General features: G+C 43.8%; 1 protein-coding gene across 1 annotated transcript in view; it reads left to right on the forward strand.

The window, feature by feature from the left end:
• Nucleotides 1–11312: 11312 nt before the first annotated feature.
• Nucleotides 11313–27601, forward strand: part of LRP5 (LDL receptor related protein 5) — a 161034-nt gene continuing 144745 nt past the window's right edge. Inside the window, exon 1 of the mRNA XM_084520081.1 lies at nucleotides 11313–11330. The gene's annotated coding sequence lies outside the window, so the exon portion shown is untranslated. The remainder of the gene's footprint in view (nucleotides 11331–27601) is intronic.

Consider the following 27601-nt stretch of genomic DNA (forward strand, 5'->3'; position numbering starts at 1 on the left):
AAAATTAATGGAAAGAGGTCCCGCGATGACGTCAACTATTTCTCTAAGCACCCTGGGGTGAATCCCATCCGGACCCATGGACTTGTATGGATCCAGCTGGAGCAGCAAATCCCACACACATTCAGGGTTGGTTGGGAGTTTATCATTTCATCATGGTCCTCCAGCTCAGGGCACCTGGTGTCCCAAAGCCCATCATCAGCATTGAAGACAGAGGTGAAGAAGGCATTAAATGTCTCTGCTTTGCCTATGTCCTTGTCTGTGAGGTGACCTTCCCTATCAAGTAATAGACCTCTGTTTTCTTTGGTCCTCCTTTTTCTGTTCACATATTTTAAAAAAAATATTTTTATTGTCTCCCACAGACCTGCCCATCTTCAACTCTAATTGGGCTTTGGCCGCACAAATTTTCTCTCTACAAATACGAACAGCATCCCTGTATTCCTTCCACACTGCCTGACCCTGCTTCCAGCAGCCATACACTTTCTTTTTCTGCCTAAGCTCCAGCAGAAGATCCCTGGTCAACCAGGCTGGCCTTCTGCTCTGCCTGCTTGGCTTCCGATATTTTGGGATTGCCTGATCCTGTACTTTTAGGAGGCAGTGCTTAAAGACTGACCAGCACTGATGGATGTCAAAGCCTTCAAAAGCAGTTTCCCAGGGTACCTTGCTGACTAGTTCCCTGGGCAGCCTGAACTCTGCTTTCCCCATATCCAGGGCTGAAGTTTTGGTAGCAGTTTGCCTTCCGTCACCAAAAATTTTAAACTCAAGCGCTTTGTGGTCACTATGACCAAGATGGCCGCCAATTACCATGTTCCCCACAAGACCCTCTCTGTTCTCCAGCAACAGATCTAGGAGGACACCTTTCCTAGTTGGCTCCCTTAGCACCTGTACCGAGAGGCATCAAAGTGCTTTAGGGACCTCCTGGACCTGCTCATGCTGGCTGTGTGGTAATCCCAGTTGACATCTGGCAAATTGAAGGCCCCCATAAGGACAAGGGCAGTTGATCTCAATGTATCTCTTAGTTCTTCACAGGTGGTCATGCAGGTTCCTGTAGTCCAGCACTGCCTTGGAAATTTCTGCAAAATATTTGCACCTTCCTTTCTGTTTCTGAAATTGGAGAGACTGTTGGAGAGAACAATTAGGTCCCTGAGCAGTCTGTGACATGCAGTGAGCATCCTTTTTTGAAGGAAATGGTGAGCCTCATTAACACAGCCTCCATGCCACTCCTAGATCACACGCAGCCCTGGGTTCTGTTTGTAGCCAAACATAAAGCTTTTTCAAAAGATGAGCTCATCAGTTTAAAACCACATGCATGTGAACCAAAGCAGGCAGGGGAGCAGTGGCTGAAAGGGATGGAGGGCTCCACATGGGCAGCACATGCACGTTGCTTGCACTGGAACAACCCATGTGTTTTTCCAGCTGTAAGCCTCAATTCTGCCATCAGCATGTGTGGGGCTGAGCAGAGTGTCCTTTTTTGTGAGTGTTTGCAGTTTTGTTAACCAGCAGGGAATACTGGAAAATGTCAGGCTCTTAGTGAGAGCTGTCAGACTGTAATCATCTCACAAGGGAAGGAGCAGCAGCCCCATGGGAGTTCAAAACCATGAAGTGCCACAGGAAAAATCCTAAGGATGAATAGGATGATTTAGTAACTCTTCTGCAAAGAGACAGTGAATGATGAAGCAATTAGATTAGCTGGAGAGAACTGTGTACATGGTAAAATAATAAAAAAAAAAAGACCAGGCATTCCCATGAAGAATAGTATTTTCTTAACTGTATGGGGCTATTAGCCTTCATACTTCAGGGTATACAAGATTGCTGGTCAGATGAAAGAGAAACACACCTCTGCATACATTTGTACAGAACTGTCTGCAGAAGGAATTAATTCCCAGAACTGAAGCACCCTGTGAGGTACCTGATGTTAGTGCTGAAGAGATGTTGCTCCCTGGCTGACTTGAGTTGCTAGCTGAGTTGCTAGCCTTGCTTTGTTCCATGTAGCAGGGTCATAGGTCATTTCTGGCCACAAGACTGTGTAAAGGTTCACTTCATCAAGTTGTCCTTTTCCTAGCTCAGCTTTAAGGCTCTTTCTGATTGCTTCTCACTACAGACAGAGCACTGCAGCTGCAAGGTGGGACTGTCTCATCCCCTCACTAGGTTGTGTGGATACCCTATGGCTGTTACTTCCTACTCCGTAGCATGTACTGCGTTCACATGTTCATGTGTTGGTCTAGGAATTGTCATCCCACAACAGCTTTAAAGTGTATATGCTTTACCTGTTGCCAACACAGACCTTATGTTTTATATATATTAAAAAACAAAACAAAGCAAAACACCATGTGTGAGATGTCTCTTCCACATCTCTGAATCTGTTTGGTTCAAGTCCTTCATGTCTTGCCGTTTCCTGCCCAAACTGACCAGCAAGGTGCCACAGGAAGGGGTAATCCATATTCTGAGCTTTTATTACACCTGCAAACCCCTTTACTACTGCTAATTTAAACTAAAGACTGCTTATCAAAGGATATACCTTTATATATTATACCTTTTTTTGGGGCTGCCATGTGCTGTTTGTTTTCTCAGTGGGCTTCCTGGTCATTCCAGTGAGCTGAAGAAGTCGTAATACAGATGAGACTAATAATAAACTTGCAGTAAAAGCAGCTGCACTCTAGAGCTTTAAACCTAAAAGAAAAGCAGGCAGGGACAGTTTTAACCACAAAGTTCTCTTTAATTGAAACCTGGGCTGGAACTGACCTGCCTGCCTTGTGATACTGTGTGGGTTGGGTGGGGATTCAGTCTGCATTGTTAACCTACCCCTGTAATATTTACATAGACAATTTTAGCCTCTGACAACATGAAAATTATTTCTGTGTAACCTTTGGCCTAGGCCACCCACAGGCCCTGGGAGAGAGGAGGTCGTAGGAGCATGGGCATCATTAGTTCCTTGAGGTTATCACACTCTGGAGAGGTAAAACAGTCCCTGTGCAGGAGACAGTACTAGCTCCGGGGAAGAGGGATTTCAAATCATCTCATTTCTTTTTTTTTTTTTTTTTTTCTCTCTCCTTTTTTTTTTTTTTTTCCCTTTGCAGTGTTGCTGAAGGCTGCTTTCCAGTACAGATTCCCCTCATTGTGTGTTTTTCTCTTGTCTAAGGAGGCTTCAAAGTCTCTTCAAGAGACTTTTGCCTTAGAGTGGTGCCTCTTACAGCCAGCTTTGCACAGCACTGGCAGAGCTGGGGAAGGAGTGTGGGACAGGCAGAGCAGGCTGTGCAGCGAACTGAGGCTGAGGTGGCTAGGCAGGTCCCTGGGAGTCCATTACTCTGAGACTATGTAGATGTGCTACAGCATCACCTATTCTTGAGCCAGCTGAACCTAAGGAAAAATGGGTGTCTCAAGAGGAAGTCCATGCTAGTGAGGACTCTGGGCTGATACTGGAGCCCGATAACCACTTCGTCCCTGTGCGGCCAGTGATTCAAAGCTTGTGGGGCCTTAACAGCGGCCTGCCCTCAGTGTCGCTTTCTGAGTAAGCTGCCTGTGCGAGCAGCTGAAGTGGAAGGTTGGTTTGGTGTCAGGACAGGGTTTCTCCTATTGGCTCAGAAGAGAAAGGGCTAGGAGAACTGAAAATGGGCCGAGGGAGCTGTTGCTGGCTTTTGTGGCAGGTGGCAGCTCAGCAGGCAGAGACAAGCTCTTCTCGCTCCGGGTCTTGCAGCTGTGTTCACCAGAGTCAAGGAATGGTCAAAAGTGGGCCTGCTCTGCAGGTTGCAGTAAAAATAGAGAGCAGGAGGTAAAGGAGATGGGTCCCTCACATTTCTTACTGAGCTCCGTGTCCACTGTACTTTGCACTCAAAGGAAGAGTGCTCTTTGCAGACAACCTGGCTGGAGCTGGGTGGCAAGAAGATGACAAAGCCTGGCAGAACGTTGTGGTGAGGGGGTGTGCATCTGTAGGGGCACAATACACCGGTGTCATTGCCCAAGAGGAGGGATATTCCTTCATCTTCTTAGAGCATTTATACAGCCACGTAGCTCATCTCATCTGCGGGTATAAGCAGAGAGCATGGGCTGATCAAGAGCACCAGGTACTCCTCTTGCCTGTAAGACTGCTTGGAGGCAATGAGCCTAGGCAGCTGGAAAAGGAGAGCAGTGGGAGCAGGGCTACACCTTATGCATCCCAGCTGCAGTGCAGGGTGATCAAATACTCTGGTGAAACGTGCTTCCTGATGGATCACTTGTCAGGATGTGGTGCATGGCATTGCAGCAAGATTTAGGTGTGCCTGAAAATGCCACCAGTCAGCTGTGTCTCGTGATATGGTCACAGAGGGAATGCAGGCAACTTGAAGCCAGAGGAGCTCACCCTATTGGGTTGGTCAGATTGGAGCCAGGACCAGAGAGTCACTTGGCCTCTGCAGCCTTCTAACAGATAGTGGCACTGCTGTCTTCCTGTAGGGCAGGTGCCTGGAAATGTGTGAGAAGTGCCAGCCTTGTTGCCCATGCTCCAGGACACCTTACCAGTTGGATCCATTTTCCATCCTCCTGTGGCTGCCTCCCAAAGTTCAAAGGTATTTTTATTAAGATCTTGGGATAGAAAACAAGAGATGCTTCCTTGGTATTACACTGTCCTGGATAACTGACACAGGAACAACTGTGGATGTACCACAAAGTATTTAGCCTTCAAGTGCATAAGAATGAGAGAAGTTGACCAAAACTTCTTCTATTCAACGTGACTTTTGTTAGTTGATCTTTGATTGCATTTAAATATTTTAGCCATGCTCCATGCATTGGGCTGGAGGCTTACATATACTGAGATGCTGCTGCCCATGGGTTGAAAAGCTTATTACTGGTACAGAGCAGACAGATTTGAAGTAGAAAGAGAATGCACAGAGAGAAATGGCAACTAACTTAAAGATGTAGAGCACGATAGTGGTGAAATCCAGAGAAGTGGCAGGGCCTCTGGTTTCCGGATTATTTCTCCCCCCATCCTCCCCTCACAATATGGCTTCTGCTGTTTTTGTACAAGAAGAACAATCTGCAACAGGGAGGGGAGAGAACAGAAGCTGCCGTGCTCTAGAGGCAGCATTAGTCCTGCTTCGAAGCTTTCCACAAGGCATCAGCTCACCATCAAAGATGTCAGCTCCAAATAAAACTGTTCCAGGACATTTCCTCAGTGTGCTGCTCCGCAGCAGGCTGCGTTGGCTGTGACACTGAACAGACCACTCAGAGTGGTTTGGAAGAGCAACAAGCCGGCTGCCAGGAAACACGCCTTCGTTTTGTGGCAGGCCAGGAGAAAATGTGCACAGGGCTGCAGTTGTTTTGCATATAAGAAACACTGTCTATTTTGAATCATGGGAGAGGGAATGAGGCACCAAGGCACAGTGTGCCTTGAATGGACAGAGCAGAGATGGTATTCTGAGCAGAAGGTCTCAGAACATGCACATTTTCATAAAAATTGATTTTTATCTTGGTCTGGGGTGTGAGTAGCCAGGGCAAGAAAAAGGACCTTTCGTTTTCTGATACCTACTCTTCTTCTCATGCTGGATGATAAGAGCTTTGTGTTGATCTTGTGGCTTCATGCCACAACAGCAGTGTCACCTGTAAATCCAGTTCTAGGTGTCACTTTGTCAGGCATTAGTTCCCCAGGGGTTACTGCGTCCTCTGTTGTGCCCTGTGCAAAATTAACAGCATGGCTTGTTGGGGGTAGGACAGTGTTGCTTGTTTTTTACTGTTTCAACCAAAAGATCTTTAAAATTAATTGGAGTTGGTTCATTTCATGGCTGTGCATTACAGATGAGCTGTCCCCAGGGGGATCATTAGCGCTAAGAGAGGAGCATGGCAGACGAAGTGAGCAGCCTGAATCAGAGCACTGACCTCTCACATCAAATTGCATCCTGGAAGTGGGGTCCAAGGAGAGGGACTTGGTGTTCCCTTGCTCCACTTCTGTTTTCTCTGTCATGCTGAAGTCATTGCTCAGAAGTGCTTTGGCCCTCTGAGCTCTCTGTGTGGAAGGCTAAATATTGCTCTACCCTATTACTGCCTTTTCCTGTTCTTGGTTTGGGATGATCCAACAACCACCTCGATAATTTCCCTACAGAGGTTTGCAATAACTCACTCCTCTCAGTCCCAGTCACTCTGTGACCAGGTGAAACCTACTCGAGCAGACATACTCCTTGTGGAGCTGAAGAAAGGAGCCTCACCTTGTCAGCTCTGCAAACCTGGGGGTGAGCTGTACCTCCTTATCCTAGGAATAGGCTGTTCTTTCCCACCATCTTTCTCTTGCCTGATGTTGTATGCAACCTTTCCCTTAAACTGCTTTCCTTTGTCCTGAAGAACTGGCTCTACAGAAAGTCTTTTCTAGCACTGAAGTGTCATGAACTCCATCACCATTACTGCTATTGAGAAATTAATGCCTGAGAGACTCATCTCTGGATTTGTTCCTGGATTTTAAGTAGCAGATCCTGGGTAGGTTAGCTCAGTAGGCATTGAGGTGTTTCAGCTATTTTGAGATGTGTTTTCACTGGAAAACTAACAAGTGCATGGCTGAGCCAACTTTAAAAGTTCTCTCCTCTTGCTGAAGAACAGGATTGCTCAAGATGAGATTACAGAAAATTTATTTTAACATTTAAATGATGGCAGCAGTTTTATTTTTCCTTGCCTATTCACTGCCTTAAAACTGAAAAACATCTGAACCAAACTTTCCAAAAATATTAGGCAGAAACCAGAAGGGCAGAATTCCAGCTGAAAAAGTTAAAGTTTAATGAAGTTGCCTGCAACTGAAAAAAGCCACTTGAGAACAGAAATGATTAGGTGGCCTTAAAAAGAGTTTTTCATACCCGCTTCTCTTCTAATACATGCTAACAGCCAGAAACTTACAGATGGCTAAGGAACATTTTATAGGTACTTCAGGTACCTAAAAAGTTTCCAGGAGTCTGTCATTTAGACAGGTCTTAACAGTATATGGCAGCATTGCACAACAGCTCTTGAGAAGCGGAGAAAACTGGTTCCTGGTGAAAACTGAAGTTCCCTTCAAACATGGAAAGGGAACTGTAATTACTCCAGCTGGATTGGGGCATGGCCAGCAGGCTTCTAAAATTTTGCTTGCTGCAAACTGCATCGAAAATGGTCAGTTCTGTCACTTTTCATGTGACACAGAAACGGAGCTTCCGAGAGCAAAGTTTTGCCTGGCACTGGGACTGGATGAAGATACAGAGCTGGGGCTGGGAAGGGAATCATCTAGTGAAATGCAAATGCCACCTCTGGCACCAGGTATTTTATTGGCAGCTGTTTATTCAAGTGTTGACTCAGCCTAGTTTTTGAGATCTGACAAGATCAAGAGCCCTAAAGGGCTATGGCCGTGGGCATTAATAAAGTAATCGTGTTAAGAGATAATTAAGTTGCATTTATTAAATTCCTAATTAAGAAGCAAACTGTAAGTTTGTTAGGTAAGGAATGCTCAGTTGGAATTATTCACTTTCCACACCCTTGCAAAAGGTTAAAATGGGGAAAAAATGAAAAAATCCCCCACCTTCTGAAAAATAAATTATATTTTAGGTGTGGTGCCAGTGGAGGAAGCAAAGACTCAAGCCTCTGCCCTCCCGAGATGTGCCGATTAGCACAGGGAAGGGTGGGGGTTTCATTTGCAGAGTTTTACCCTCATCCTCCTGGGGAGGATTGCACAATGTGAGCGGGTGGTACCGCAGCAGTAGCTCTGTATGGGTGCTGCTCCTTGTGAACAAGAGTAATGCAAATCTTAATGTGAAAAGAAAGATCTTTTGCTTTCTTAGGCAGTTTGGGTTAAACTCAGCTCCACTGTGAACCCTTAGCCTCCTCAAGTCTTAACAACAACCATAACCAGATCTCAACTGCAGGATGTATGCTCTGGCCAGACAGAAAGGGCGTGGAGGAATGAGATGTTTGGCTACCTGTGTTTTACAGATGGGGGAAAAACAGGACCTAAGAGTCTAAGCTAAGTCCAGCTTGAGATCTTCTTGGCAGAATCCCAAACAGATCAATCTTTCTCCGTTTAAAGTGAGCAGAAAAAGTGCTGAATTGGTACTTCCATGCCAGGGAAGATGGGAATCCAGAGGAAAAAAAATCTGCTGGCATTATTTTGGGTATTTTGTTTGTTTGTTTGCTTGGCTCTGCAGAGGCGGAGGATGGGAAGAGGGTTCCTCCAGTGCACGGCAACCTTTCGCAGAGCTGGCAAGGGCGCGGTGATGCTGGCGGCTTCGGCCACACCTAGGGGAGTGGATGGCACGCAGCGTTTGGCCTCAGGCTCTGGGGCAGGCTTCTAGGTGGAGCCTAATAACCTTCCCCTGCTGTTCCTCCGAGCTACCGACAGCAGTCCTGGAAGCTGTGCTTTGGTTGATAATTTGTCTCCCGAACCGTGCTCCTTGCCTGAAAACTCTTGTGGAGCCTATCATTAAGATATATATTTTTTTTTTCTACAGGATTTCCTTTCCGTCTCTGCATTGTATTCATGTCTTGCAAGAGACATATCCACAGCTGTAGACAGCTTGTGTATTTGGACTGATCACAGACATCTCTGATACCCATTTTCTGTTACTGGTTTGGTTTAAACTCCTCTGTTCTCTAGAAGGGAGATTCCTCCCCAGTCTGCCTCATGCCCACACACATCCCAACGGTCTTGCTTTTCACACATCCCCCTGGTGAAATGCTGCCTGCAGACAGAGATCTAGCAGGAGTCTGCAGAAGCCATCCCACAGGCTGAGTGCATGTCCCTTGATCCCTGGCCTTTCATCACAGCCAAGGGCACTCTGAAGCATTTCTTCTGTGAGCACCGCAGTCAAGATGACAGAAAGACTGAGTTTGTGGAAAGGCTTAAAGTCTGGGACACCAGCTGATCTCCAGGTTCAGCTGCTGCTAAACTGTGTCTCCACTGGGCAGTGCATCCCAGCACCTGGCTTGGGTGCGAGCAGCTGTTTCTTTTGGTGGTCCTGAGAAGCATGGGGAGTCAGGAATACAAGAATTCCAGATCCCATGAGGATTATTTTCCTTTCATGCACACACCATGGCAGGAGATAACATTCAGGACTAGCACGAATCAAAATCATGACTGAAGAAGAAATGTGGTAGGCACATATGTACGCAATGACAAGTGGTTTGTGAAGACTTTGTACTCTCATTTTGCCTCCTCAATCTTTTCTGGTGCCTCTGTCTTTGGCTCCCATTCTGCTATAGGTTCCTCAGTCTGTAACAGAACCTATATGGCATTAGTGACATCTTCAGCCAGAGCCAAGTCTGCTCCTTGCTGTCTTGAGTCAAAACAACAACAACAACAACAAAAAAAAAAGTCAAGTTTCAGGCATTCTTTCGTTTGCATGATTTTGGGAGGCCTTTTGCTTCTAAAGCCTTGCACTCACAGGCTGGGTGTTTATGCTGCTTCCTCACTTGTATCCTCCAGCCACAGAACAGGTAAGCACCAGAGGATGTTAGTCGAGCTCTGGATTCATGCACAGAGCCTCTTTTAAGGAAAGAGGGTGTGCTCTGAGGACCTGGGTGAGGGACAGAACATGCAATTAAGAGGCTGAGACTGTGTGACACAGTTCCTGAAAGGCTCTTGCTGGGGTAGGGGGGCAGCAGCAGCCACGTGGCACCAGGTGTCACCCATGGAAAGTGAGACCTTGCAGGTAACAAGCAGAGCTGGACTGTGCCTTAAAGCCATTCACTTCAAATCACTTCAGGTGTTAATGTCATTACAAGCTGGATGAATGTTGACAAGGACGACATCTCCTTTTGACTTCTCCCCTTTTTTTTTTTTTTCTGTGCAAGTAGCAGGACCAGCATTCAAGCAGTGTTTTCTTGAATAAAGTATCTGGGTCCCATTAGTACCCCTACTGCTTATTTTCATTTCAATCAGCCAGGAAAGCAATTAGCACAGAGGTGAGATCTCTGATAAGATCAATCCCTTTTCTGGCAGCTGTTCAGAGTCTGAAATCATTTTGAGGATATGAAGTGCCCACAAAATGATCCATAAGTCTTGCCTCTCCTGTTGATCTAGGTCCATAGTTTGGTAGGAAGGGATGATCTTGTGTAGTGGGCAGGGTTGTCTTTGCCACACCATGAACACTAGCCAAAACTGAAGCCTCCCTTCATATGCACGTATATTTTACTAACCTGAATTTGTACTGGCAGAGGTTGAGGGGTGCTTGTCACATATGTGGTTGTACATTCACAAACACTTACTCGCTTCTACATACTAAAATATATATATATGTATTTAATTTCTTTCTATTAGGTTTGCTTTCTCCGTGGGAACTCTAATTTACAGCGATACTCTTTCTGGTTATTCAAATTCCTTTTCTCTACCCTCCTCCTGTTGCCTCTTTCATAGCTTAAGCCAAAATATTTGTCTACCACAAGCGATCAATGCCAGATTTGTTGTATGGGCAGGACTAACACAGTAAAGGATAACAAAACAGAGAAAATTGATACTTTACTAAAAATAGTCCTGCTGCAGAAGGTAGAAACTAGTTCCTCATGTCAAAGCTAAAGGATAATTAATTGAGCAATTGGGATGAATTTGGAAAATGGTTCTTGGTGAACCACATCCTTCCCGTGCTCAATGAGCAGGCAGTGTGTGTGCTCTGAGGGGGCAGGATGATACAATTAAGTGAGTGTAGCAGTGGTGAGAGGGGCTGTGTTTACAGCTGTCGGTGACTAAAGCTGCCTATCATTTTGTTTTTATTGCAAGAGGGTAGAGCATTATTGCCAGAGGCACGTGGGCAGTTCTTGAGATATTCCTGTCTGAATGTGTGGAGCCCGGTCTCATGTGGAGACTTGGCAGAGGGAAGGGGACACGACCAGGTTTCTGGGCCTGGCATGCCTTGAGTCTGCCCCAAACAAAATTCCTTGCCTGCTCTCTACTGTACTTCACCTGTCATGCCCACAGACTGTCACTTGCCAAGGGCTCAGGCAGTGCCAAGCTCTCATTTTAGCAGGGGGACATCCATGCTTTAGGATAGCAAACGCTACTGGTCTGTTGGAGGTTATTTAGACTTAATTCTGTATTCTGCACGCTGGACCAAGGCCTGCAGCTTAATGCAGCTATGCTACTGGATCTACTGAAGATCACTGTCATTTCATCTGTTGTCCTCTAACCCATGGTCTCTGCGCCATCTGACTCAAATCTCCCAAATGGAGGATGTTTTCACCATTTTGCTACAACAGATTAATGCAGCTGATTCCTGAGGCAGCACCTGCTGTTTAATTACAGCTAATAGATTGTTAGCTATACGCACCACTGTTGCCAGCCTGGGGAAGAAAACTGTGCCAGAAACAAGCTGTTCGTGATGCTGGGGAACTGGAGGCTGCTGGGGGATATGAGGCATGCCTGGGTGAGTCTGTTGCGCTTTTCTTTGAAGAAGAAAATATTAGAGTAAGTGGGAAATGACCTAAAATGACCTGGAACAGAACAGGTGACACACTACTTTTGTTGACAGTCTGCACCATTAATAAGGTCACAGATATAATGAGATACTTGTGTGAAAGGCCCAGCCACAAGCACTCTGCCCCCTTCAATTAGTCAGAAGGTCAGCAACATCAAGCTGAAGGGGCAGAGGAAGGAAGAGCCTCGAGAAGCACTGAGATGAGTGTTAGGTCTTGACTGCCTAACATAAACCTGTATGAAATGTTTTCTAGAAAATAATCTAGCTTTGATTCAAGAATGGCCAGGGGAGGAGAATCTGCAACTTTTTAAGCTAGATTACAAGGTTAGTAAAGGTCCATGTTAAGAAGGTGTGCTGTGTTCCTAGTCAGGATTTTGGTATGAGGCCACTTGAGCTTATTGTGTCTGTGGCAGCGGTAAGAGAAGGCCCGCTTATGAACCAGAGGTGCATCTAGACTGTTGTCAAGTTATCTCTTAATCTTCTATTCAGCAGGCTAAAGGAAAGATATGGCCCATTGAAACCAGTGGGTGAACCACTCATCACCTGAATCAGTTATTTCCTAGTTATCAGTGATGATGAATTAGGCAGAGGTCTTTCTGCCTCAATAGTAAAGCACCTATAAATCTAATGAAAGACGTGAGTAGGTAGAAGAGAGAAACACAGACTGGTGCCCTTACTGAGGATGAGACCAGCAAAGCTCAGCTGTGACAGTGTCCCAGCATCTGTTTTGTCAAACAGCATGATGTGGGCTGGCCAGCTGGTGCTATGCATAGCTGTGACTGGCTGCAAGGCACTATTTCCTGTCTGGTGGGCAGGAAACAGGGAAGCTGCAAGGTTTTGAATTGTGGAGGTGTGACAGTGAACGTGGGATGTAAGGAAAAGAAACGCTCTTTCCCTGGAAAGAGGGTTGCTTCCATTCTGCTTTTTTTTTTTTTTTTTTTTTTTTTTTCAGAGCTACTTATCTTCAGATATAGCTTTCCCTATACTTTTGCTACTGAGCCTTTCTAAAACAGGCTATAATGTTTGTTTTGGATATTCTTACAAGGCCTTAGAAATATCCAGAGAGGTATTATTTAGAAATACTCAGAGGCTGTTGTCTTGGGGGAGACTTTGACTCCCGTTGTGTATTGCCTAGTCTGCACTTTGCATTCTCTTGTCTTCACTAGATTTATTCTTGGCAACTTGAATCCTTGGGTGTCCTAGACATGCAGGAAGGGAAAAATCTTAGTAAATGAATGCAGTTCTTCCTCTGTACAAAGGCAGCGTCAGGCATATCTAGGCCATCCCGTATAGAACACCTAGTCATTTTGATTGTCTAAACCTGTTCCTGGATTCTACATGAAGATGATCCCACAGTCTAAGTAAAGTTGTCTACAATAATGCTTAACTAACATTACAGTTATGAAGTTTTATTGCACTGATTAACTGAAATCTTGCTTATAATAAATTCAGAATTTAATATTATTTTTTTTAGATGGAGAGAACTTAAGCCATATTCTTAAATTTCTTTTTTTTTTTTTTTTTATACATTTAAGATATTTTGCTATATATTCCTTAAGTCTTTCCTGTGTGAGGCAAAACAAGTATGTTCTTTCTAACTTTTTGTTGTTGTTCACTGTAATTCCTAAACTATCAATATTACTAATTTTCCTTTAACTAGGTTGCATTTTGGGTAAGTGTGAGGCCTAGAAGAGATTAAAACTCTGCTAAGGTAGAGATTAAATCTGCAATGGCAGAAAAATACATGTAACCTAATAGCAAGTCATACACAACAGTTCAGTGCACTATAAGGTATCTAGTGCTGCTCAGTAATGAATAGGGAAAATGTAAGAATCCTACTATACTTAATCCGTAAGTCTGTCTCTGCATTCAGCAATCAGTGGTTTAAAAACTTCCTGAACTGGTGGTTGCATCTGCATCATCATATTTAATAGGCCCTGATGGGCTAATTGGTTGAAAAAGAAGTTAGACAAATCTTATGGTTAATCTTCAAAGCATCTGGTGACACTGAGTTCCTCAATTTACGTGCTATCCACACAAAAAACATATTTCCCACAGCTTGTCTCAGATGTGTTTGCCTGACAATTTAACCACTGCTCCCTCCCTCCCCGTTAGCTCTTGCATCGTGAGAAATAGCAAATGTTCTCCACGTCTTCCTTATCACTTATGTTTGCACAGACCTGTGGCATGCTTCTTTTCTAGTACCAAATGTGTACTGCTCCTGTAGTCCTAGAATGAGATTGACCTTTTCTAGACAAATTATAACAATTGGTTTGCACTCTGGGATCCTGTTCAGTTTGTGATTTGGTTTAAGTCCTGACCATTTCCTTCAGGGAAGTTAGTCCCCTTTGTGAATAGGTGGATTTTTTTTTCTTTCTCATCTGTATCATAGGACTTCACACTTCTCTTTGCATCATGAAAGACAAAGTTCAGTAGGCATTTATCCTGCAGGTAGGGATCACTGGAATCAGTACTGTGTGTCTTCACTAAGGGCACCAAAACTCTGTATCACAAGATACGTTTAACCAACAATTCTCTTTCTAGTTGTCTACTTCTACATTTATTTATTTATTTTTCAGGAACAAAAACCAGAAGCTTGTCTCTATGAAGCTACCTAAATTTAATCCATTGATTAGTGCCAAGGAATAAGAGCGTGCTTCTGGATGGGTAGGTGGCATCTGGGGATTTGATTGCCTGAACTTTGAGAATTCAGGATTATTGTCTCTGCCAGAGTAGTCTGAGAACCTTTCACCCACTTTGATTGCTGTTTCCACAACAGAAAGTAATAATTAAATGCTGGGCCCCCGTCAAACTAGTCTGCCAGTTCTCGCATCGTATGTGGTATTTCACCTGAACAGTTCCTTCCAGCTAAACAAATGAGGTGATTACTTAAGGGTCAAACTTTTCATCTTAAAGCTTAAGGAGAAGTGCTGGGAGATGTGATCCCTAAAGGCAAGTAAAAATATAATTTTATGTTTATGTTTTTCATTGGAAATTCATGATTTCTTGAAGTCTTAGGGAGGGGGTAATGTTGAAAATTGAGTTAAGTTGCATATGATTCGCTTAAATCCCTGTTTGCTGCCAGGAGCCAGTGTCTTGGAGTTTAAGCTGCTGTTTGGAGAGCTGGATGCTAACTTGCTGCCTTCTGCCAACCTCGGGCTCGGTGTCACAGTGCTGCACCGAGCCACCAGAGGGAGATGGAGGGTAAATTTCTCGGAGGACCTCGGTTTGGCTCTCCAGCGTCTCTCCAACCTTTCCAGGGGCTGTTGTACCCTGAGGATGGCCACCAGAAAGGCGCAGGTTCTGCTGCAGGCATTGCATGTGTGCACGCCTGTATGTGCTGGGTGAGGTTATAAAGCTGGATGAGCTAAAACTACTGCAGTTACAAAAGGTATCCAGTGCAGGCTTTTGCCATCTCTTACCTCTCTTCCTAATGTGGCCTGATTTAATGGCATTGATTGTGATTAAATAACCTTTGGTGCTTTGTGGAAGTGAGTTTTTGCAGCTGAAAAAAGCTGCATAGCAGTCATTCAGAGAGGCAAAACAGCCTCTTCGTTCCACTTCTTCCTGCAAATGGTATGTGTGTTTTATCACTTGCTCTTACGTGCATACTTCTAAAACACCGATTTTAAAAGCTGGAAAACTGCTGTCTCAGCTCTGGTCCAAATGTTTTAAGGATGGCTCTGCAGGGTTTTAGTGGGACCAAAGTGACCTGCAGGTAACCCACTGTTATGGGCTTCTCTGGAGGATGAAAGTGCCAGCATTCTGTGCAGGACACTGCATAGACAGTGGTGTTGGAACAACATGACATATCTTATGGGATTTTACAAGGTTTTAGGAAGGAGGTTTCTCACTGGGTAATTTATGAGGGTAATGAAAAAATTGTGAGGTCTGCTGTGATTACAGTTTGGAGCAACCAAACCTTTGTCATTTATGGAAGTTGTGACTATTCCTTGCCCCATTCTGTAACTTCTTTCCTGCGGAGAAGTGTCCTGCATGCTTTCTTTAAAATACAGCAGCAGCTGCTTCTGCCTTTCTGCAATGCCACAAATCTCCTGCTGAAATGGGGTGAGATGCTGCAGTTTCCTGCACAAATTAACCACAGACTTCAGCTGCTGAAGTAATTGCCTGTGGGAAGGGGACAGCATGTAATTTGAGAAAGGATTTTTGCCTTCCCTACTGTGTGTAGTAGAAACCTGCTTGGTACATATGCCTGGTGCTGGAAAATCAGGAGGGTTGGAGAAAATGGCTGCACCTGTGCTCTGTAAATGTGTCCACATCATCCTTATACAGGCTTGCTCACTTGTCACTTCTTTCACCTCGGTCATATCTGGAGGGTGCTGCTGTACTAAACCTTTATTCTGAGCTCTTTGCAGTCCCTCAACGTTCTTTCAGTAATGTTATGTGTCTGGTTTAATTGTAATAAATGCTGTATTTATGTCTATAAAAATAATGAAAGGGTTTTGTTCCTCATCCACATGCTACTTATTCTGCATATCTGACCTCAGGAAAGTTACTGGGAATCTTCTGTAGAGCACAGCTGGGTGCTGGTGATGATATAAGTGGGGGATGTGAAAAACATACGGTGGCCCTACCTCTACATTAAGGATAATATAATTATGTGTAACACAGGAAATTACAGACCAAATGCTGACCACTGCATCCTATGTAGATTTTGCTGAGATTGGCTTTGATTGTCAACTGGTGGCCAGAAATGAGCTGTGACTCAGTTTTCTCTAAGGCCACCCACCTGGTGGCTCAGAGGCACTGGAGCAGGCAGATTGCTTGTGGCTGCAGCAAATGCTACAGCCAGAGGTCAAGTGGGCAGGAGATGGCATTTCCCTGCCCATGCAAAATGGGTTGTCCTGATCCCATCTTATTGGTAGATTTGTTTTAGGCCATGTACTCTCTCCACAGCTCGCTCCATGTACTGTGGTATTAAAACTTCATATACATTTATGCACACCCTCATTGGAGAAGTCTCAGTATTAGAATTTGATGTTAGTCATGAAAATCTGTTGGGAGGGGTAGGTAGGAGGAAGTATTCACAAACTATTACTCCAGGGACTTCTGCTAACAGGCTCACCAACCCACTGCACTGAATTGGCTGAAAACCCCTGTGGGAGGTGAACTTTGAGATGCTTGCAGATGGAGCTGGGATGGCCTTACCTGCTCAAGATATAGCTGTGAGTACAAGCTCCAGCAAGTCCCATGGATGCTGGTATTTGCTGCTATGGCCTCTAGGTACTCTGGTGCGAACGACCTTTGTGGGATACAGGAGTGATTTGCTAATCATCAGGAGTAAGGAGGGTGTGGCAGGGGAAGGATTGTTCCATACACAATCTGTCTCATATGCTTTCTCCGTTGACTCCTGTAAACCACAGAAATCCCAACATGCTTCTGTCTGGAGGGAGAAAGAGGTGAGGTGAACCTTTAGTCTCACCTATACATCGGTCCTTATGATGTACTTGGGTGGAGAGACAGAGCCAATGAATCCCTAGAGAGGAAAAGGCAAAGGCCTAGCAGATGCCTCTGAAAAGATTTGGTGGTAGGGATTTTTTTTCCTCCTTTGACCTAAATCAATGAAGCCATTTTCAAAGCAGACCTGAAAGGATGGGGTTCCTTGCACACCTTCAGGCTTGTTTAGTCACAGGTGAGCCCCCTGCATCTAAGCCACCTGTTTCTGTGCATTGAATCAGTGTTGTCTACAGAGGTGACAATAGAACTAACATTTCCTTTGTGAAAACCATTGTTTGCATGAAATTCATGACCTTTAAAGGAAGGGGAAGAAATATCAGCCTTTTTGTAGCCATTCCAGCTTAGCAGGTGTGATGGACAGGACAGTCAAACTTTGCTGTAGGTGGAGCAAGAGGAGAAATCCAGGAGGCCTGCTTGTATTTGTGCGCTCATCTTCTCCAGGAAGGCAGTTGATCTAGCATGCTGCCCATGTAGCAATGCTGCTGGGCTGAGAAGGGGAGCAAGGTAGGGGTTAAAATGCAGGAAAACTTGCTCTTTGGCTGTCAAGCTGACAGCAAGCTTGTCTTTCTAAGCCACAAGAATTCCACTGTTAAGGAAATTAGTACCTGAAGCTAGCTTGCAGAAGAGCAAGCCTTGAGATAGTCTTAGTACATCCTGGTTATTAGTGTCCTCAGTAAAGAAAGGTCTTGTGGGAGAAGAGCCTGCTTTGTGACCCTCCTTTGTTTGGCCTTGCTTTCACATTCTCCCTCAGTTCTTTGTGTAATGTTAGAACAAATTTTGATAACTTATGTTGCTGGCCTGGAGCTCAGAAAACTGGAGAAAAAAATATCAGGAAAGAAAGTATAGTGCCAGTGCTTCTCCCTGCCTGGTCACTGCTCCTTTTCCCTAGCCCTGGCTGCCAGTAGCTCAGGTTGCTCTTGAAACAGAGATTGCTGGGTGGGAGGAGAATTGAGCAGCAAAAAGGCAGGCAGGACCTCAGCATTGCAGGAACTAGTATTTTATGGGAAGGAAAAACAAACAAAAAAAAGAAATCCCTAAGCAGCTCTGAAAGTCACCACATTACAAGAGGGTGCACTGAAATGTGTTGCTGGTGCCTGAAATCATTCAGTATGTCTTGGCTATGTCAATGGCTTGCACATGCTTTTTTTTTTTTTTTTCCTTTGAGTAGCAAAAATGGCAGATGATAGATTTCTGGGGTTGGTAGTGTGGTTCAAATCAATTTGTGTTGTCCTGGGTTCCTCAGAGTGCAGTCCACCAAAATGAATTCAATTGTTTTTGTGCCAGCAAGGGCCACATCATGACTTGACTTTCACAGCCAAACCAGAGGGGTAAAATTCTTGCCAGCCTTCTGTTCAGTAGGTACGCAGCACTTTCTTCTGTATTGAAACCTAAACACAATCACCCAAACTTGTTCAGTTTGTAGAACTGAACCTGAAAGGTCACATGCCCAAACCTTCTCTCTGAATTTTGCCATAACAGTTTCTATCAGAAAATGGGATGCAAAGTGAAACAGAAGAGCTGTTCATCACCTGCCTGTTTTAATCAGGATTCTACCTGGTGAGAAATTGTAGTGTGGTTCAGTCAGATTCTTGCTGCTCTGCAGTGATTTTCCTATCTCTACTTCAAACCACCCTCTGTGGTGTTTTTTAGAGAAAGAAGAATGTGCTGCTCTGCTCCACAGAAGCTACTTATAGCAATGTTCATGGTGCTGGAGGGATGTCAGCTTTCCTAAGCTGTGGGGCAGGGGGTAAGCAGGGATTCAAGATAAGAATAGCACATGAAATCTTAAATTTGACAGGCCTGTCAGGGAGGAAATTACAGCTTGGAGGAGGAAAAGTGGTTGCCTTTTCGAATTTTCTGTAGTAAATATAAAGTCTGGGGGTTTTGGCGGTGAGGAGGCAGTTCCACCAGGAATGTGTAAGGCTTTGTTTGGGACATGCCTGCCACAGCTGTTTTCCATTATAAGAGAGCAAGAGGAGGACTTGGTGACAAGGAACACTCTATGCTGTGGTAGAGCTGGTGTAAAAGGCAGGCTAAGGGTTAGAGGCTGGAAGATGCTGGAAATCACTTAAACAGCCCAGGTGGTACTTGAATGAGCTTGGCATAGGGTTGTCCTTTCCTTCCTTTCTCCACTGAAACAATAAATTGCTGACCTCACATGGCAGTAACTGCAATGCAGTTTCCAGCTGTACCAGGGGCTGGACTCTTGTCTCTTTATAGTCTGTGTTTAAGAATATTTTACTTGCTTTTTAAATTATATTTTAAAGTCTGTTCTCAGGCCAGCTTGAATGTGTACTGTGGAAGAAATACTGGTATTTATGGCTGCTATGCTGAGTTTCTGCAAAAACTTACACCACAGGGAGTGGAGGGCAGAAGGGAGGATGAGAGGTGTGGAGAAGAGCTCTGTAGCTCTGATCTAGAAATGTGCTGGCGCACATACGCAGGTCACTATCACATGCACTATCACAGGCTGTTCACAGGTCAAGAGTTGCTCTGGCCTCATCTTTGAGGCAAATTCAGTGTGTCATCCCAGTGTTGGAACAAGGATGTCCAGTAACATTGAGACACCCCTTACCAGCCGGTTGTGCAGAAGAGTCCCACACAGGGGACAGAAGCTCTGTTTGTCACCACCTGTGCGGCTGCTTCTCTGGAGATCAGCCTGCAGTTGTGTCACCTTCTGTGAGCCATCCTCTCCTCAGCAGACTTGGGCTGGCTTAGTCCGTTGGCCAGACCTTCCCCAGGGGAAGAGGAGACACTTCCAGACAGTGCAAATGTTAGTGAAGTGGGGCCAGGTATTCTGGTGCTGTGAACACCCAGCAACTAGGCCTGAGTTTCTGAAGTGCCACCCTCGGGCCCAGTCTTTCCATCCTTAGCACCCTGAGATGTTTAAGAAATCCAGCCTTTTATTTCAGTGCTTATATGACTGCCAGTCTACATACCTGGCCTTGCATTGTGTGTGTGTGTAAGATATTGGGATATTTTACTTTACTCTTCCTGGTTGCCCTCCTATTTTAAGGGAAGGAGGTGAATGATTTTTTGCTTGTCCTCTAAGTAAGACTCAGCACTGATGTCCTACCTTACAGGAATACCAGCTTACTAATGAGTTTGGTCTTTGAATTCAAAGCTGTTTGTTTCCCACCTATTCCAGACTGGGTTATGCCCACAAACTCCTTCAGAGTCCTTTTGGATTATTTCTTATAGTTAAAGAGCAAATAAATGAGAGTTCCTCTCGTTTATGAGGGAAATAAGAACGTTAGAACCAAAAACTGGCCTGTCCCTGAGGACACGTTATTGTGATAACGGGGAGCTGATGACTAACCCAGGGCAGTACCAGAAAGCCAGCATGATGACCACCACTCCTACCAGGGCTATGGTGTTGGCTTCTTACAGTGACATCACGGCGCCAGGAGCTCAGGCCAGGGACTGTCATGGAGCCAAAGAAAATATTTAAGCAAGGGCTGATGAGCACAGACTGCGTCTCTAACGTCATGTGTTTCTTGGAAATTTGAGTGCTAAGAGCTCAAGCTTTTTCATTTCTGCTGTAACAACAAGTCAACAGCTCAGACAACCTCCTTCCCTCAATCTTTTCCCCTATCTCTTCACTTCCAACTTATTTTTTATTATTTTTCCCCGTGGGTCACAAATAATGATTATTCTTCATTTACAAGGCTTGAAAATAACAGGGAGGTATGGAAAGAAGGATTCAGCCTCTCCCATCCAGATAGCATGAGCTGGAACACAGAGAGAGCAACAAGCTTTGTGTCCTTTCTCCTGGCAAAGACAGGACAAAGATAATATGCAGGTCAAGTTGCCCAAGGAGAGGGTATCAATAAGGCATTGATGAATTTTGGAAGGATAGCTTAGTTGTTGTTTCTCTGTCTTTCTTTGTTCTTTTTGGCCTCTCAAACAGGTTACAGAACTAGAACAGGTCTGGCTCCTGCTTCCCAGTCAGCTGAAATTCCACGGGATGTGGCTTCTCTGCTTTTCCTCTCCAGTCCTCCAGAGATGAGACTTTCATACTCCAAATACAACCACTTCAGAGAGAAGGCGCAGGCAGACTTCCCCACACCCATTTTCTCCAAACAAGCAATGTGAGTGCTCCCCCTTTGACCAAGTAGCAATACAAAGTGCATTCCACAGCTTCTTGCTGAAATTCACTGCCATAGGTTTAGATACCACTTGCCTTCTTTTAATTGCAATTATTCAAAGACATACCTTTTAGTTCAAGTAGGAGGAGTTCTGGTGTCTTATACTAAGTAGAGTCATGGTCAGATTTCAGCCTGAAGTTTTTGGAGGCTTGAAAATCCTTCCCCCCCCCCCCCCCCCCCCCCCCAAATCCAAGCTGCTTAATAACCTGTTGCAGCCTATACTTACTAATGGTCTCAGACAGAGCTATTGCCCCTATATAGATTTCTTTTTCTTTTCCCTGGCATGCTTTCCTGAGGTTAGTCTTTTAGTCTTGGCAGATAAAGTGTGAGCTCCTTGTTTGCAAGTAGCTGCTTTATACTTTCCACTTTGGCTTTTTATTGCCCAGTTGCTAAGGGGCCTTTATTTCTGTTGTGTTTTCCCTTTATTTTCCATTTGGTTTTGGGTTGTTTCAGAATTTATAGTGTCTTCTTGCTATAATAACAGATGACAGTGTGGATTGTCCCATGTCATAGACTGTGTAGACCAAAACAGGATTGACCACCGTTGAACTGGGCCTCTTCATATGAGCAGGCAGTGCATCCTAAAAGTCCTTTGGGACTTGAAGGTAAAGACATGATTTTAACATGAGGAATCTTTTGTTTTCCTCACTGATGAATTGATGGAAGGTGGTGTAGTTGTCATGTAGTGTTCTTTATGTATGGACTTCAAAACATTTCAGAGGAAAGTAGGATTCTCCCACCTTTTATAGGCGGTTAAAGCAAAGCACACAGTAAAAGTATTCATCAGATGCTGAACTTTAGAACACAACCCAAGCATCCAGCACCTCAGACCATGCCCTCGTCATTAGGTGACGTTGCCTCTATTTTCATTCCATTGCTGTCCAAATCTGTCTGCTGCACAGGGAAAAGTGTGTGCAGTGGCTGGATGGGCATCTTGTTACCCCATGAAACCACAGAGCAGCATCAGCAATTTGCAGTGTGGCAGAGCCCTTCTTAATGCCATGACTTCTCTTTTTAATGACTTCTGAGATTACTAATGTAAAGCAGCCTAACAGCTTTACCTACTTTTTTATTTTTTTATTTATTTTTTTCCCCCTTCTTGGTGAGTATTCTTTTTTTTTTTTTTTTTTTTTAGCCTGGGCAAGAGAGAGAAGCTAGTCAATTTGTACTTCAGTTCATTAGCACTGGTTTACCCCTTTGGGCTACTGGGCGTCCTAGTAAACTAATGCAATTCTTTTGTAAGGAGTCGTTAAAATCAGGGTGAAAAAGGGACCGCAAGAGGTCAGCTGTCCCATGACCCAGCCTCAGGAGAGAACTGACTGTGTGCAATAAATCTGAGAGGTGTGTGTCTTACTGGATTGCTTAAAACCTCTGGCAGGGCTGATTCCTCACTCTCCATTAGCATCTATTCCAGCTAGCCTTATAATAATTTTCCTCAGTTCTAACCTGGACTTCCCTTGCTGTGATTTGAGCTTCTTGACCTGTTTACCAAGGGTGTAATTTTTTTTCTTTTCTCTTTAAAGAAGCTAATAGTCTTCTCAATTTTCTCAGTTCTCTTTCCTATAGACCAGCCAATCCTGATGACTATTGCAGCTACTGATGCCATTTTCCAATGAATATCACAGCTACTCTGTAGCATTTTCATCCAACCCATATTTTTCTGGTTAGCTTTTGAGGTCATGTGAAACAGTGCTAAAGCTCTTAGCAGAGTTAAAGTATGTGGTTTCCTGTGCTTGTCATCTGTCTGTATCATAAAAAGGAATTTAAACATGCTTCAAGTGATTTGTTTGTGACAGATGTGTGCTCGATGTTACTTACCTCATGATTTACCTGGTGGGTGCTTCCAAACAGTTTGTGTTGGTTTCTGTTTGAATTGAAGTTGAACTAAGCAAGTCATGCTTCTGAGTCCTCCCTTTCCCTTTTCAAAGATGAATACAGTCTGCATTCAAAATGTGTGGATGACTCTTCTGTCTTCCAGAAACTTTCCAGTCCTGCACAAGCTGTCAGAGATTACTTGTGATGGCTCTGAAGGTTCTCCTAAATTTCCCAGGATTAATAATATCCAACTAAGAACAATGTATCCAGTCTATTCTGTTCTTCCTGAATTCTACCCTGAGGTTTTCCCATACATTGTTATTAATTATGTTGACTGCCTGATCCGTAGTGGTTTTAAATGATTTTTTGCTTCAGTGTCTATTAAAAACTATGCCTGCTTCATGACATCTAACAAGAGACTTCATTGTCTTGTAGTAAATCAATTCCTCAATTGTTTTCCTTTCTCTGTTATTCTAACGAGGCAAGCTTTGTCATCTTTCTTCTCCATGCTAGTTGTATTTCTGCTTCTGCCATGGCCTCCCTGATTATCTCTGTATACGTGTACCGTTGTTTTATATCCACAGGCTTTCATTCTGTGGGGAGGGCTGCTGAAGAAGTCATGATTTGGTCTCTGTCCCTGCAACTTTTATGTTAGGGTAGTTTGTGTCTTAGGTACCCTTTCTTTAAGGATAGGAGACCTGTCTGAGCTTCTTTCCCATGGGATCTTTCCTCTGAATTCTGTTCATTTAATTCCATGTTCCTTACAATAGCTTAATCTGTTTTTTTCTCGCTCTTTCTTAAGGCTCTGAGGCTTTGTTTGGTCACTCTCAACCAGCTTGTGTTCCTCGTTTGCTGTTTCAGTGTGTTTCAACACTGCTAGCATCAAATAGGGAGGACTTCAATCCTCTGTGTGGTTTCTCAAGATTTTGCATCCACAGTGTTTCTCCTCATGTACGGCTGAGGAACTTGTGGAACAGCCCATGCTCTGTGATATTCCTGTCTCTCTAGTCCCTTCCTTCCCCTGGCAATTAAAGGTATTCTCATAATGAAAATTGCCATATTTCAATTTGGCTGGAGTTTTATAACTTGGTTTCTAAACAGTTTTCTTATAGCCTGAATTTATACCAGGTGTAAATTACACTTCTGTCAGGTTTTACTCTTGATTTACCAGCCACATTGAGGAATTCAGATGCTTACTTTACAAAATCCCTCAGGGAACGCAGCAGCAAGGAAAACCCAGAAATGCTGGAGAGGTGGAAATCAGTAAATCAAAGTTAACTTTAAGACTGGCCTGTTTTTGCAGTGAAGTCAAACAGTAAACTGAAGATAGAGCTGGTGGAAATTTCTTGTAAAGACACTTTTTTTTCCTCTGGAGTGAAGAAGCCCAAGATGTTAACACTGTCATGTTTGGCATGAATGCTCTTATCTTGACTTAAGCAATTGGTTTGATCTCATAGAAATCCAGTTAATGAAACCCTAATACTTAACACTTCTGTTTCCTAAGCTGAATGTCATAAGTTTTTTGTTTTAATTGATGATGCTATGCTGATATTTCATTTGTACAAGTATTAGCTTTCAAATAAATTCTTGTGCAGAAGCTCTGAACTCCTGAGTGGTGCCTCAGCACCACATTCCTGTGCCTCTGTATGTGGTGTGCTGTACCAAAACGTGTGTCTGTTATGTATTTGTACTGTGCAAATATTGTTTAATGTATGATCTTAGCATCAGAGAAATATCGGTGAACGCGAGCGGTGAAGTGTCTGGAATCATTAATGGATTAAAAAAAAAAAAACACCACCCTGCTTTCCAACAGTGAAAGGTGCTACAAAAATCGTAGGTATTAGTTGGACTACCCGGAGCTGCGGTGTGGCTGGTGATGCTCACCAATGCTGCCATCTACGGGAAGTTATTCGCCATTACCGACCTTCAGACACATTTCACGCTGTTGCACCACCACAGAAATAATTTAAGTTTTCTGTAGAGTTTCAGTCAACTGACTTGCAACACAGTGAACTCAGTGTGGGCATATTATAGGTTCTCCTATTTACGAAGTACTAAGAGGATAATGTTCAAGAGAATGCTAAATGTAGGAAACTTGCGTGTGTATGTATTGGTGCCTGCATAAATACTATAGAAATATTATAGGAAGTCAGGACTCTTTTTTCCCATTTACACCTGTCTGCAGCTTTTCCTTTGCACGTCACCATCATTATTTTTTCTCCCTTACCTTCCACCTCCTTTCTTTGGCAGCTGACAGGAGCACTTGGTGCGATCCCAGCAAGAACCACTCCAAGTGCTGTCAGCAGGCAGCTAGCACGTAGGGTTCATGTAACATTGCATTCAGGACCAGTTTCAACATCCACAATTTTAATATCTAAATAGTCATGGCACTGAGCCATGTCGTGGGGCCTTTCCCACTGCATACAAGAAAGATTCGCATCTTGCCAGGACAAAGCAAGTCTTGCCTGGCATCTTAACCGCCCACAAAAATTAGTCAGACAGTAACTAGTCGAGCATGGCTTCACCCCTGCTTACAACACTTTTTATCTTAAGCAGCTTTGAAAAGTCAAAGAATTTTCTTTTTACATGCTGAAAATGTCAAAGAAATGACCTTTGTGACCTTAGCTATAACTTAGTTAAGGGAGCATCTTACCACCAGTTTGCTCTGATACTATTTTTACATCTTCTAATCCTACACTACTTGACTTGGTGATGCTTTTAATGGTTGGAGGTGAGGTTTGTCTTTTAAGGTGTGAATGAATATGACAGGCATGTACTAGTGCTAACAGATCATGGTGTTTTGCAATGTTTCCTCTCTACACCCATGTGCTTGCTGAAAGGGTAATCACACTACAAATGTAGCACATTCTGTGGCCTGTCACACACATTGTAGCAGCTTATTTTTATTGTATTATTTTATAATATTTATAGTATTATTTTAGGTGTATCAACCACAGTTGGTTGGGGGTAAAGTGAGGCAGGACTTGGCTGTTGTATGAATAAATGCTGTGTCTCTGAAGACAGATGGATGCCAGATTTACCTCTTCTACTATGAGAAGTATGGGCTACTCAGCAGCTCGAGTATGACTGTGTGGAGCTTCTGTTTGCAACCACTGACTGTAATCTGCCAGCTGTAGCAAACCTATGGTGCATAGAGAAAAGAAGGCAAATACACCAACCGAAGTTTGCAGTGAATTGAATGTTGTAGTGAAAAGCCAGTTATCATGGGAGATGTTATTATGGTCAGATGAGAGATGTGGAGTGATCACTTTTAGACATCAATTACTGCATAATGCTTTTCTTCAAACAATGAGATTACCGGGGCTTCGGGATCCTTCATAAGAATCTTTCCTTGCTCTGCTTGGTACAAGACTCCTGTGTAGTGCAGAGATGCTTGGAGCAGTGTAGAGGCATGTAAAGATGCCACCCTAAATCACAACACCTCTCTGACCCTTTCAGGATCTGTTCTTACATTCTCGCTATCTCAAGCCCAGTTCTTTCCAATCAATGCTGCATTTGGAGAAGGCATCTCAGGTTACCCTTTATCTTATGTCATGACTGGAGCTGAGATACTCCTTGAAGTTCCCATGTGATGAATATAGCATTGGAGTGAGACTGAAGAAACCTGCTGCTGGCTGTTGTAGTAAGGCCTCAGGTGATACCTTGTGTTAATGGCTGTGCAAACCTAATGTTTTAGGTCCCTGCAAGCACTGGAAAAAGGGAGATGAGTAGCTCTGTGAATGGACCTACTTGGTCAGTTATGTGGATGCAGCATAGGCTAGATTTAATGACCTTGCAGTCTGGACCAGGCAGAACATATTACATTCAACTTATCTGAATTTCTTAAAAAAAAAAAAAAAAAAATAATAATAATAATAATTTGGGGATTTTTATAGTGCTACTTCAATACTTATTTCTGTGCTGACTCCTTTAATTTTTGCTGTCACTTTAGATTTCCACTGGAATACTGGAGTTGCTTGTAAAAAAAAAAAAAAAAAAAAAAAGTCTTCCATGAGGAATATAGGGCAAAAAATTGCAGCTGGCTTTCTGTGTTTCTCCAGGCAGAATCACTCTCCTTTCACAGTTCCCTTATTTCCTGCTAAAGGGATGATATCTCCTCACTTTGATACAGAACTTTGGTGACCAATAATGAAATGTAAAGTGCAGCTCAAATAGTTTTACAACTGGCTTTGTGAAGGTAGCTGCATGGAAATTTTAAACAGCAACTCTTGCTTGTACAGCGCAGAGAAATGTGATGACTGCTGGTCTGGTAGCTGTAGCAGGGAGTTTAGTTGTGACCAGAAAAGTATTCAGAGTCCAAGAATCACCACCAAAAAAACCCACTGAACTATTTTTATGTTTTCATAACTTTTTATGGTGACATGTTTCTCCTCCTCAGGCAGTGTCAGCCCCTCTGTTCCTGAGGCTGCTGGCCAGCAGGAGGCTTTGGGAACAGGCTCTTTACCCTCACCATCTCACTAACACAGGACAACCTTAACTATTGTTTCAATTAATACTACCAGGATGCCTTTCATACATTTTTTAACATTGGTGTTCCTCTTGCAAACCTGTCAGCCGTCTCTCCCTAAGCTCACTCCTTCCAGGAAGTCTGTCCCATAGCACTCTGATCTCTTGACTTGCAATGTCTCCAGATTTTCCTGTATTTACATTATTGGCATGTGTGTTCTTTTTGTCTCTGTTGGAGTAGAAGCTCTTGGCAGATGGGCCCTGAGTACTGTGGAAGGTCTCAAGCACTGGCAAATGCTTAAAGATTGCCAT

The sequence above is a fragment of the Aythya ferina genome (assembly GCF_964211825.1).
Source record: "Aythya ferina genome assembly, chromosome: 5".
NCBI lineage: Eukaryota > Metazoa > Chordata > Aves > Anseriformes > Anatidae > Aythya > Aythya ferina.